Consider the following 12,271-nt stretch of genomic DNA (forward strand, 5'->3'; position numbering starts at 1 on the left):
TCGTACAGGTTTTCTTGATTTTAACAAAGAAAGAGGTTAGCTTTATTGTACTTAAACCAATCTAAGTAAAATAATAAACTACACTCCAACATTCACGCACACACTCGAGGTTCACACACACACACACAAATAGGTTACAGAGTGGGGAGGGATAGATTGGTCGGATTAGGGTCCAGAGCAATAAAAAGGGGCATACAGTCTGTGGAGTGTGGTGACTTTATTGTCTTCCAGATGAACTCAATGGCCCTGAGGCTTCTGGCTTGTGGATGTGGATAGTAGATTCAGAGTTTTCCTGGAGAACAGCGATGCAGATGGTTTCCTTCATGGGATCTCTGTATGCAGTAATGATAGGCCTGGATGGTTGCAGCCAGCAGGCAGGGGTTCAAAACTTGCAAGGTGGTCTGGAGAGAGAAATAGAGAGAGAGAGAGACAGACCCCACTTGGGTCTTCTCTGGTCAGTGTCTAGTTGCTCATCTGCAGTGAGAGACAAACCAGCTTAAACACACAGATGATGGGGCCTATCACATGACCATCACCCAGTGTGTATTTCTTCTGACGGCTTAATTAGTTCATGTCGAGGAATTCCCTTCTCTCAACCAGGGTCCATTGTTCAAGTGATTGCCTTTGAGCGGTTTGTCTCCATCAGTTTAATGTCCCAAGTGATTGCGTTTAAGGTCTTCTTAATGGGGACAGGACAGGTAGTTCACTCAAAATTCCCAGGTCATTGTTCTGGCTGGGGACTGAGCAGATACTACGTCTCCACTTTGATTGGAATGCAGGGTATTTTGATGCAAATTGCGGTTGGAATTTTAGCTGCTAGCAGTCACTTTTTATCTGTTCTTCTTATTTCTTTAAAAAAAATTAATTCAGGTTTCCAGCCGGTGGAATAAAAAATCATCATTCAGCATAGCACATGTTTGTGACAGTATTTATAACAATTTGGAATGAACTATTGTAAAAGGAAACAGTATTGCACCATGCAACCATAGCACAAATGCAAGACACTTTAAAACCAGCATTTGAAAATAATATTACACCAGTGCATGTAATAAATCGCTGAAAATAAAATTCTTTCTCCAGAGTTGAAATTTGAACAAATCAATCATTTCTAGGGATGGTTAAAGAGTTTATGGCTGCTGAAGAAAATTGATTCACAAGGACCATTTCAGGGACTCCTAAAGACTAAACTGCAATCACTATAACCAATATTTGTACTTCCAACAAATGAGCCTTGAGAGCCTGTCAAACATGAAACTGCAAACATCAGTCAATGTGCTGGATTGTTCAGTTGGCTGTACAAGCAACATCTCTATTAGAGTGAGTTGAATTCATTGGGCTGAATTCTACTCTCCCGCCGCCAGGAGGGCATATGTGGGTCACACGCTGCATGCCGCAGCGCTCTACCGTGTGGTGACTCATCTATGTAGACAGGGCAGTCCGCTCCCTCCCCCCCCAATCACATGGCGGGGGTGGCCTGTGCAATGCTGGCAACAGCGTCAGCTGCCTCTGCGTAAGTGCTGGTGCCATTTTTAAAGGGCTGTCAGATCTGCACAGTTGAAGCCGATATACCACCCCACCCCCTAATACACTGTAAATTGACTTTTGGCCCTTCCCCCCACCCCAATACAAAGAAAATAAATGGCTGCCCCGTTCCCCGCCCACAAATCACTTACATTTAATATTTTACCTTCCCCCACAACTGCACAAAGTGCAGAGGTCACCCCCTGCCCACCGCCCCACTACACTAGAAATGCAGAGTTGACCCCCCCCCCCCCCACCCCATCCACTTCAATAAAAATCCTAAGTTACCCCCTTCCCCACCTCGGTGGCGCAGCTTTCCCTGGACGGGAAAGTGAAAGCGAATGAGTGCCGACCTTTGCATGGAAGATTGCAGATAGCCTGCAAGATCGCTGTGAAAGGTATGTAAATGTATACCTATCCTTTATTTAAATATATAAAGTTGGGTCCCATCCCAAGCGGCGGGTGGGGGCTGGGGGATGGGGTCCACTACAGAGCCTCGCCACTGCCGGGAAGTTCGGGCCTGGCAATCCCGGCATCTGGCTCCATGGCGAGCCGCTGCCAGTGCAATCTTCCGGCATCCCCCCCGCCACGGAGCCTGACATTGGGAGCTCAACAAACTCCAGCCCATTGTCTTCTAAAGTTTGGTCAGGCATTCTTACACCTATGATATCTGTTTTGTCAAAACAAACATGTCCATTTCATTAAATGTGTTTGAATCTGTTGTGTCTTATGCACAAGTTTCCAAGGAAAATGTTCAAATCTGTTTTCTTTCGATCCATGAAGGTAACCTCAGTCAATCTGTTGAAATATTATTTTGTGTACTGCTAATTATGATTGATCTTGGGATACATATAAAAGTTAAACATACTTAATAGAACATTTACACAAAGGGACAAATTATATTGTGGTGTTTGGATTGGAAATAACTCACACAGAGACTCTACTTAATCGGCCATGTCATCTCCCCCTTTAATTCAAATCTCCTTCCAACAAAGGGGGTAGTATTACAATATGATCAGCTCTTACCATAGACTACACTCCCTCCCCACTTAAAACAAATAATTACCTCACACTACTATATGACTCAACCAATCTCAACAATACCTGCAATTTAACAGGTTTGATTGCATTTTTGTTTTTCCTGTAATCACAACCAATATATATGTGACCGGTTGCAACCACAGTAAATTACTCATAAAAAAATATTCCTTTGCCTCAACCCTGGTATGTGTATAAGGAAAATCATAATTTGACAAGAAATAATGAAAAGAACAACTTCTTTCCTGAAGTAATATATTCAATATGCATATGTTTCTTGTATTTTGTGAACCATTTGCATACACACAGTATCTAACTGCACTACTTCAAATATTTCAACATATCATATATTCTAATGGCCTTTTGTTTGACAAAACAAAATAACAAAAAATAATAATACTTAACCTCTCCTGGAATGAAAAGTAGGCTTATACTTCCATTTTCCCAATTCCTTTTTAACTTAGAGTCATAGAGTTATACAGCATAGGAACGGGCCCTTCGGCCCATCGTGTCTGTGCCGGCCATCAAGCACCTAACTATTCTAATCCCATTTTCCAGCACTTGGCCCATAGCCTTGTATGCTATGGCATTTCAAGTGCTCATCTAAATACATCTTAAATGTTGTGAGGATTCCCGGCTCCACCGCCTCTTCAGGCAGTGTGTTCTTGCTTTTTCCTTCCTAAATTCTCTCAATTAACCTATCAGGTGGCTTTCTCTTTTTGTCTGGGTATCTTCTCCAGTTTCCATTTCCAAGAGCTTGACTCTGCTTTCTCAACATCTCTGACTATGTCAAACCTAACTTTAACTACCAACTCCACTGAATGGCTGTGACTGTGCCATTGATTCATTAGTCTTAATCAAAGCCCCTTGCTCACTTTGCTCTAACGGTGGATTCTGTGATACCAGCAAACTTTCAGTTTCTTTGTGACTTTCTCTTTTTTCCACTTTGGAAGGCCAGAGGAATTTGGACTATTGGAGGGTTATCATGCTCTCCTTTCATTGGATTCCGTCGTTCAAGCAAATGATCTACATGACACTGATGGAAATTCTCTCTAATCTTCATTAGATATGTGAATACACCTAGTCTCTTTACAACAACTCCAAACAGATACTTCTCCTTACCACCTCAGTGGTTTTTCACCATGACCTTCTGACCAGCACTGAACTCTCTGAGTTTCATGCCTCTTGTATCATGACTCACCTTTACTTTGAATTGCTTTTCTCTTACTTTGCTGTGGATGTCAGGTCACAGACTTGAAACATTAACCCTGTTTCTCTCGCCACAGATGCTGTCAGACCTGCTGAGTATTTCCAGCACTTTCTGTTTTTATTGCAGATTTCCAGCATCTGCAGTACTTTGCTTTTATTTAAGCAAACTAAACCTTGTCTGAGGATCATGTTTAAACACTAACTCAGAAGGTGAGCAACCTGTTGTAGACTATGGGATTATTCTGTAAGAGAAGAGAAAATTGCCTAGCCTGTGTCGAAGGGAAACATGGGAATCATTGCCTAGCTTGTTCCCGAGCAAAGACCTCTTCACAATCTGAACACTCTGTTCTGTAACAACATACGATGCTGGATTATATGGTGGTATTAGAGTGTGTTTGACTCCATTCTTACTCAGAATTTTTTTTTTAATTCATTCTTGGGATGTGGGCGTCGCTGGCCAGGCCAACATTTATTGCCCATCCCTAATTGCGTTTGAGAAGGTGATGGTGAGCTGCCTTCTTGAACCGCTGCAGTCCATGTGGGGTAGGTACACCCACAGTGCTGTTAGGAAGGGAGTTCCAGGATTTTGACCCCGCGATAGTGAAGGAACGGCGATATAGTTCCAAGTCAGGGTGGTGTGTGACTTGGAGGGGAACTTGCAGGTCGTGGTGTTCCCATGCATTTGCTTCCCTTGTCCTTCTGGTTGGTAGCGGTCGCGGGTTTTGAAGGTGCTGTCTAAGGAGCCTTGGTGCATTGCTGCAGTGCATCTTGTAGATGGTACACACTGCTGCCACTGTGCGTCGGTGGTGGAGGGAGTGAATGTTTGTAGATGGGGTGCCAATCAAGCGGGCTGCTTTGTCCTGGATGGTGCTGAGCTTCTTGAGTGTTGTTGGAGCTGCACTCATCCAGGCAAGTGGAGAGTATTCCATCACACTCCTGACTTGTGCCTTGTAGATGGTGGACAGACTTTGGGGAGTCAGGAGGTGAGTTACTCACCTCAGGATTCCTAGCCTCTGACCTGCTGTTGTAGCCACGGTATTATATGGCTACTCCAGTTCAGTTTCTGGTCAATGGTAGCCCCTAGGATGTTGATAGTGGGGGATTCAGCGATGGTAATGCCGTTGAATGTAAGGGGAGATGGTTAGAGTCTCTCTTGTTGGAGATGGTCATTGCCTGGCACTTGTGTGGCACGTATGTTACTTGCCACTTATCAGCCCAAGCCTGGATATTGTCCAGGTCTTGCTGCATTTCTACATGGACTGCTTCAGTATCTGAGGAGTCACGAATGGTGCTGAACATTGTGCAATCATCAGTGAACATCCCCACTTCTGACCTTATGATTGAAGGAAGGTCATTGATGAAGCAGCTGAAGATGGTTGGGCCCAGGACACGACCCTCAGGAACTCCTGCAGTGATGTTCTGGAGCTCAGATGATTGACATCCAACAACCACAACCATCTTCCTTTGCGTTAGGTATGACTCCAACCAGCGGAGGGTTTTCCCCCTGATTCCCTTTGACCTCAGTTTTGCTAGGGCTCCTTGATGCCATAATCAGTCAAATGCTGCCTTGATGTCAAGGGCAGTCACTCTCACCTCACCTCTTGAGTTCAGTTCTTTTGTCCATGTTTGAACCAAGTCTGTAATGAGGTCAGGAGCTGAGTGGCCCTGGCGGAACCCAAACTGATCGTCACTGAGCAGGTTATTGCTAAGCAAGTGCCACTTGATGGCACTGTTGATGACACCTTCCATCACTTTACTGATGATTGAGAGTGGGCTGATGGAGCGGTAATTGGCCGGGTTGGACTTGTCCTGCTTTTTGTGTACAGGACATACCTGGGCAATTTTCCACAATGCAGGGTAGATGCCAGTGTTGTAGCCGTACTGGAAGAGCTTGTCTAGGGACGTGGCAAGTTCTGGAGCACAGGTCTTCAGTACTATTGCTGGAATATTGTCTGGGCCCATAGCTTTTGCAGTATCCAGTGCCTTCAGTCATTTCCTGATATCACGTGGAGTGAATCGAATTATTCCAGACTCTTCTGATGTAAACTGCGGGCCGTTGTCTGACACCAGCCCCTCTGACAATCCATAAATTGCAAACCAACTTCTCATAACCTCAACAGTTTTGACACTTGTGGTATTGGTAAACTCAAAATTTATCCACTTGCTATGGCTATCTATCAAAACAATGTACTCTTTCCCTTTCACTTCAAATACATCGAATTTGTGTTTAACCATGGAATGAAAGGAATTTTACGTGGATCATTTCTCATTCTGAGACACACTTCACATCTTGTCACCAATTCTTCAATATATCTGTTTACCTTTGGATACCAAAAACTGCTTCTTGTTACTACTTTCATATGGACTATCCCTGTGTACTCTTGATCTAGTTCCTTTAACAATCTCTCTCTAAATCTTGGCAGAATAATGACTCTTAAACCCCAACTGAGACAGCCTTGATCTACACTCAGTTTATTTCTACATGTGCAATACTCCTGTAGTTTCTCATCATCACACTGTTTAGGCCAGCCATTCATAACATCATTTAGCACATTACTGAGCACCACATCCCTGTGAGATAATTCACTAACTTCTCTGGCAGATACTGGCATGACATTTGTAACTCTGTGGCTAAGAATGAATCAGGCTTCACAGGAAGTCTTGAAAGAATGTCCGCATTAGCATGATCTGCTGACTCACTATATTTAATATCGTACTGATAGGCGATCAAAATCAACGCTTACCTCTGAAGTCGTGCTGCTGCTAGGGATGGTACCGCCTTCTTTGAACCAAAGTAAGCGTTTGGTGGTCAATTAACAAAATGAATTTCCTACCGTAGCATGTGGAACTTTCTAACATGATATTTGATGGCTAATGCCTCTTTCTCAACTTGTGAATAATTTTGCTCTGACTTTGTTAACCGACGTGAAGCATATGCTACAGACCTCTCCACAACATCTTCCATTATGTGAGATAACACCATCCTTAAGCCTTGTGGTGAGGCATTACACACTACCCATTACTCATTGTGATTTAAGGTCATAGACCTGAATCTTTGGGGTGAATTTTAATGGCCCCCCCTGCCGACGTTAGGGTTGCGGTGGGGGAGCCCAAAAAATGCCTCCAGGAGAGGCCCGCCAAGGGCCTTGATGCCGGGAAAGCCCCACCCCATATTACCAGCAGTGGCGGGGCCTTGTGGCCCCCACGCCCAATACCCCACCACTCAGCAACAGGAGCAGAATCTAAATATTTCAATGAATGTAAATTAATGAATTAATGACCTACCTGCTCCCGCCGGCCGTCCCGCTGCAATATTCAGACAGGTTGCCGGGACTCCCACGCCTTTGGATCTCCGTTCAGCGATTCAAGGCGGAACACTGATTGGGAGGGGGGAGCAGGTAAGTTTTCACGGCGGGGGGTGGGGATACGGAAGTGGGGTGAAATGTTTTGGATTGATCTAGGGGGTGGTGGGAAGGGGTAAAGTTCATAGTTTATAAACTTTGGTGGGGGAAAGGTTGGGATCGCAAGGTAAGTTTTTTTGGGGGGAGAGGGCAAGTAATACGTTGTGTAGTCATGGGGGGGAGGGTTTGGGAAAGGAGCTTGAATCTTTAATTAAATTTTTAAAATTAAATTTGTACTGCCTGTAGCTTTAAAAATTAAAATTGAATAGAAGGGCTTGAAGCCCTTTGAAAATGCCACCAGCGCCTGCGCAGTGGTGCCAGACGCCATTACCGGGGACAGAGCACCTGCATCCTCCACATCATTGGCGGTGAGCAAGTAAAATTCAGCCCATTAACACTGTTTTTCTCTTGCCACATACGCTGCCAGAATTGCTGTGTATTTCCAGCGCTTTCTGTTTTTATTTCAGATTTCCAGCATCCGCAGTATTTTGCTTTTATTTATACACACAAAAACCAGTTGTTTCTTGGAATCATAGTGGGCCAAAACAGCATCACTGATCAGAACTTTCTTCACATCTTCAAATGCTTTCTGACACACTACAGACCAGTCCCAAACAACTCAGTTTTTGTGCAGTTTACACAGTGGTGCAAATGTGTCAGCTAAGTCAGGGATGAACTTAGAATAATAAACAGCAATCCTATGAATGTTTATTTATTTAGAGATACAGCACTGAAACAGGCCCTTCAGCCCACCAAGTCTGTGCTGACCAACAACCACCCATTTATACTAATCTTACATCCACACCTTTCTCCTACCACCTACCTACACTAGGGGCAATTTACAATGGCCAATTTACCTATCAACCTGCAAGTCTTTGGCTGTGGGAGGAAACCAGAGCACCCAGCAGAAACCCACACGGTCACAGGAGGATCTTGCAAACTCCACACAGGCAGTACCCAGAACTGAACCCGCGTCGCTGGAGTTGTGAGGCTGCAGTGCCAACCACTGCACCACTGTGCCATTCTAAGCTCTTCTTTGTCCACTGGTCTTTTTGCTTTCAAAATCCCCTGAACTTTCCCCTGCGTTGGGGTTGGATATCTTCACCTTCTATTTGGTGACCGAGGTACATTACTCTTGACACCATGAAGCAACACTTGTGCTTTTTTGCTTTGATGCTATACTTTGAAGTCGATCAAGAACTTTGTTCAACCTTACAATCTGCTCTTCCACTCTCTTACTGCTAATTAGAATGTCATCTAAGAAGCAGCACATTGCTTTCCTCCCACTTAGTACCTGATCCTTGGTGGTCTGGAAAACTGGAGGGGCAGTGGACACCCCAAATGGTAACCATTCATACTGGTACAACCCTTTGTGTGTATGAATGGTAAGCAATTCCTTACTCTTAGCAGTTAATTCTAATTGCAAGTATGTATTTGACAGATCTGTCTGATTTACCACCTTCCAATTGGCAAATTAGAAAACAAATCTTCACTGTTAGGCAGTGGGTAAGTCTCACTTTCAATCACCTTATTTACTGTTTGTTTATAATGTCCACAACTCCAAATGGACCTGTCTGCTTTTTTAAATACCACAATGGGTGCGGCCCACTCACTGCTCTTCATCTTATGATGGAAACCCCACCTGCCAAGAATAAAGCATATTCATTTTGTCATATGGAACATAAATTTTAAACTCTTATGGACTAAAAATGTGTCTGGAAACATTTGCATTCTAAGAGACAGTTGCCTGGAGAAGACAATGGAACTGCTCCCTGATTCAATTAACCAACTGGATTTTGATCACCAGACATTGAATGTGTGAAGGTCAGCATTCCAGCCCCCTGCTGAGGATGTCTACTAAGATTGAAAGAATCAACAAAACTCGCCGTACGGGTTGTCCTAGAAAAAAGAGCTATCACATGACTGGCCTGCTGGCCAAGATTTGGTTTTAATTGTGTTCACAGAACAGTTTGAGTCAGACTGCAACTGAACTTGAAGGAAGACAGCATCTCCCTGTCTCTCTCTCTCTCCCTCATGATAGAAGAAATTGCAACTGGACTTCAAGAAGACAGAAAACCATTGGAACAAATTTGAAAGTGTGTACTGGGCCCCAATTACATGGCAAGATTTAACTGCAACCAAAGACTTTACATCGAACTCAAAAGACAGTCAATGAATTCCAGCTATTGCTTCAAACCTTTCTCCTTGATTCTTTCTCCTTTTCTGTCTCTACCTGTGATTGTGTTTACCGCGTGTGCATGCTAGCGTGGTCGCATCACGTATTTTTTTTAGTTTTAACCCAATTATAGTTTCAAGGTTAACAAACTTACACTTTTCTTGTTTACGTCTAAGAAAACCTATCTGGTTGATTTCTTTTCCATTACAATTAGCGAGCAATGAGCAAGGATTCACTGAGGGGAAGCTAAAAATAGTGTTTTAAAAATTAAACCCTGCTATGGCCAAACCAGGAAAAGGCTGAGGCCCTAGACCCCTTTCTCACCTGGTGGTAACAGAAATGTGGGGGCTAGCATCCGGTTGCGACCCATAGACAAATGAGAAATTGGAAGTGGGAAGTCAAATTGATCCCAATCAAAAAGAGAAAAGATTTCAATACAGGTTTTCTTGTGGTTGTGTGTGCTAGAATGCTAACATGTCTGCGACTGAAGACAGCAACTCCAGTAACTTGGGATAAATTAAAAGTACTGTCTATGGAGGAGTTGAGAAAAATGGCTGAGCAGTGTGGGATCACTGTCCGGGCCAAGATTAAAAAGTCTGACCTCCTAAAACTAATGACCAACTATTTTTCCCTTGAACCTGAAGAAGCAGAAACAGGGTTAGAAATAGACTCCGACAGGGTTTTGCTAGCAAAGAATACGATTGGAACAGAGGAAACTTGATTTAGAAGACAGGGAAAGAGAGAGAGACAGGAGAGAGAGAGAGAGAGAGAGAGGAGAGAGAAAGAGAAAGAACTTTCCAGAAGGAATGCAAGGAGAGAGAGCTGATGTGGCTTGAGTTAACTAGGGGGGTGACAGAGTAACCCCTGTGAAAGCATGGCCAATATGGAGGATCATAATTCAGGGCTGGGTACTGAATTGTTAACATTTACTCAACTGATCCCAAAATTCAAAGCGGGAGATGTGATAATCCTGAGATTATTACCCTTGAGGCTCTGCTTTTCAATTTTGTGCCTAGCTCCTCATACTGTCTAAACAGAAACTCTTTCCGAGTCCTACCTATGTTAATGGTACCTACATGGACCATCACAACTGGATCCTCCCCCTCCCACTCTGAGTTCCTGTCCAGCCCTGAGCAGAAGTCCTGAACCCTGGCACCGGGTAGGCAACCCAGTCTTCTGGACTCACGCTCTCGGCTGCACAGAACAGTGTCAATCCCCCTCACTATATTTTCCCCTACTAACACTACATTCCTTTTTGTTCCCTCCACTTGAATGGCTTCCCATACCACAATGCCATGGCCAGTCTGCTCATCCACCTTGCAGACCTCACTTTCATCTACATAGGTTGAGAGCACCTCAGCCTGTTTGACAATTGCGAAGTCTGAGGCTCCTCCAGCACTGTCTGCTTTGTTCCATTACCTGCCTCACTCATGGTCACATCCTTCTGTCCCTCACTGCCGGCCAAGACAGATGACCTGTTCTAAGAGGTGTGACCATCTTCCAGAACAAAATGTCCAGGCATTTCTCCCCCCACCCCGCCCCACCTTATGTTGCACATTGTTTGCAGTATGGCTTCCAGATTAATGATCCTGACCCAGAATTCATCTAGCTGCTTACTCTTTCTGCAGACGTGTTTGTCCTGGATAGCCTTGGTATACCACAGCTGCAACATAACACCTAGGCCCAACCATCTTCAGCTGCTTCATCAATGACCTTCCCTCCATCATCAGACCTCAGACACTGAAGCAGCCCGTGTCCAGATGCAGCAAGACCTGGACAACATCAAGGCTTGGGCTGATAAGTGGCAAGTTACATTTGCACCACATAAGTGCCAGACAATGTCAATCTCAGACAAGAGAGAATCTATCTATCTCCCCATAACATTTAATGGTATTGCCATTGCTGAATCCCCCACTATCAATATCCTGGAGGTTACCATTGACCAGAAACTTATCTGGACCAGCCACATAAATACCATGGCTACAAGAGCAGGTCACAGGCTAGTAATTCTGCAGCGAGTAACTCACCTCCTGTCTCTCCAATGCCTGTCCACCATCTACAAGGCACAAATAAGGAGTGTGATGGAATACTCTCCACTTGCCTGGATGGGTGCAGCTCCAACAACACTCAAAAAGCTCAACGCCATCTAGGATCAAGTAGCCTGCTTGATTGGCGTCCCATCCACCACCTTCAACATTCATTCTCTTCACCACCGATGCACAGTGGCAACAGTGTGTACCATCCACAAGATGCATTGCAGCAACTGACCACACCTCCTTCGTCAGTACCTTCCAAACCAGTGACCTTTGCCACCTAGAAGGACAAGGGCAGCAGATGCAGGGGAACACCACCACCTGAAAGTTCTCCTCCAAGCCACACACCATCCTGATTTGGAACTATATCGCCATTCCTTCACTGTTTATGGGTCAAAATCCTGGAATTCCCTTCCTACTAACACTGTGGATGTGCCTACACCCCAAAGACTGCTGCGGTTCAAGAAGGCAGCTCACCACGACCTTCTCAAAGGCAATTCAGGATGGGCAGTAAATGCTGGCCTGGCCAGTGATGCCCATATCCCATGAACAAAGAACAAAGAAAATTACAGCACAGGAACAGGCCCTTCGGCAGTCCAAGCCTGCGCCGATCCAGATCCTCTATCTAAACATGTCGCCTATTTTCTAAGGGTCTGTATCTCTTTACTTCCTTCCCATTCATGTATCTGTCCAGATACATCTTAAAAGACGCTATCGTGCCCGCGTCTACCACCTCCGCTGGCAATGCGTTCCAGGCACCCACCACCCTCTGCGTAAAGAACTTTCCTCGCATATCCCCCCTAAACTTTTCCCCTTTCACTTTGAACTCATGACCCCTAGTAATTGAATCCCCCACTCTGGGAAAAAGCTTCTTGCTATCCAACCTGTCTATA

This window comes from Heterodontus francisci, chromosome 5 (genome assembly GCF_036365525.1).
Source record: "Heterodontus francisci isolate sHetFra1 chromosome 5, sHetFra1.hap1, whole genome shotgun sequence".
Taxonomy (NCBI): Eukaryota; Metazoa; Chordata; class Chondrichthyes; order Heterodontiformes; family Heterodontidae; genus Heterodontus; species Heterodontus francisci.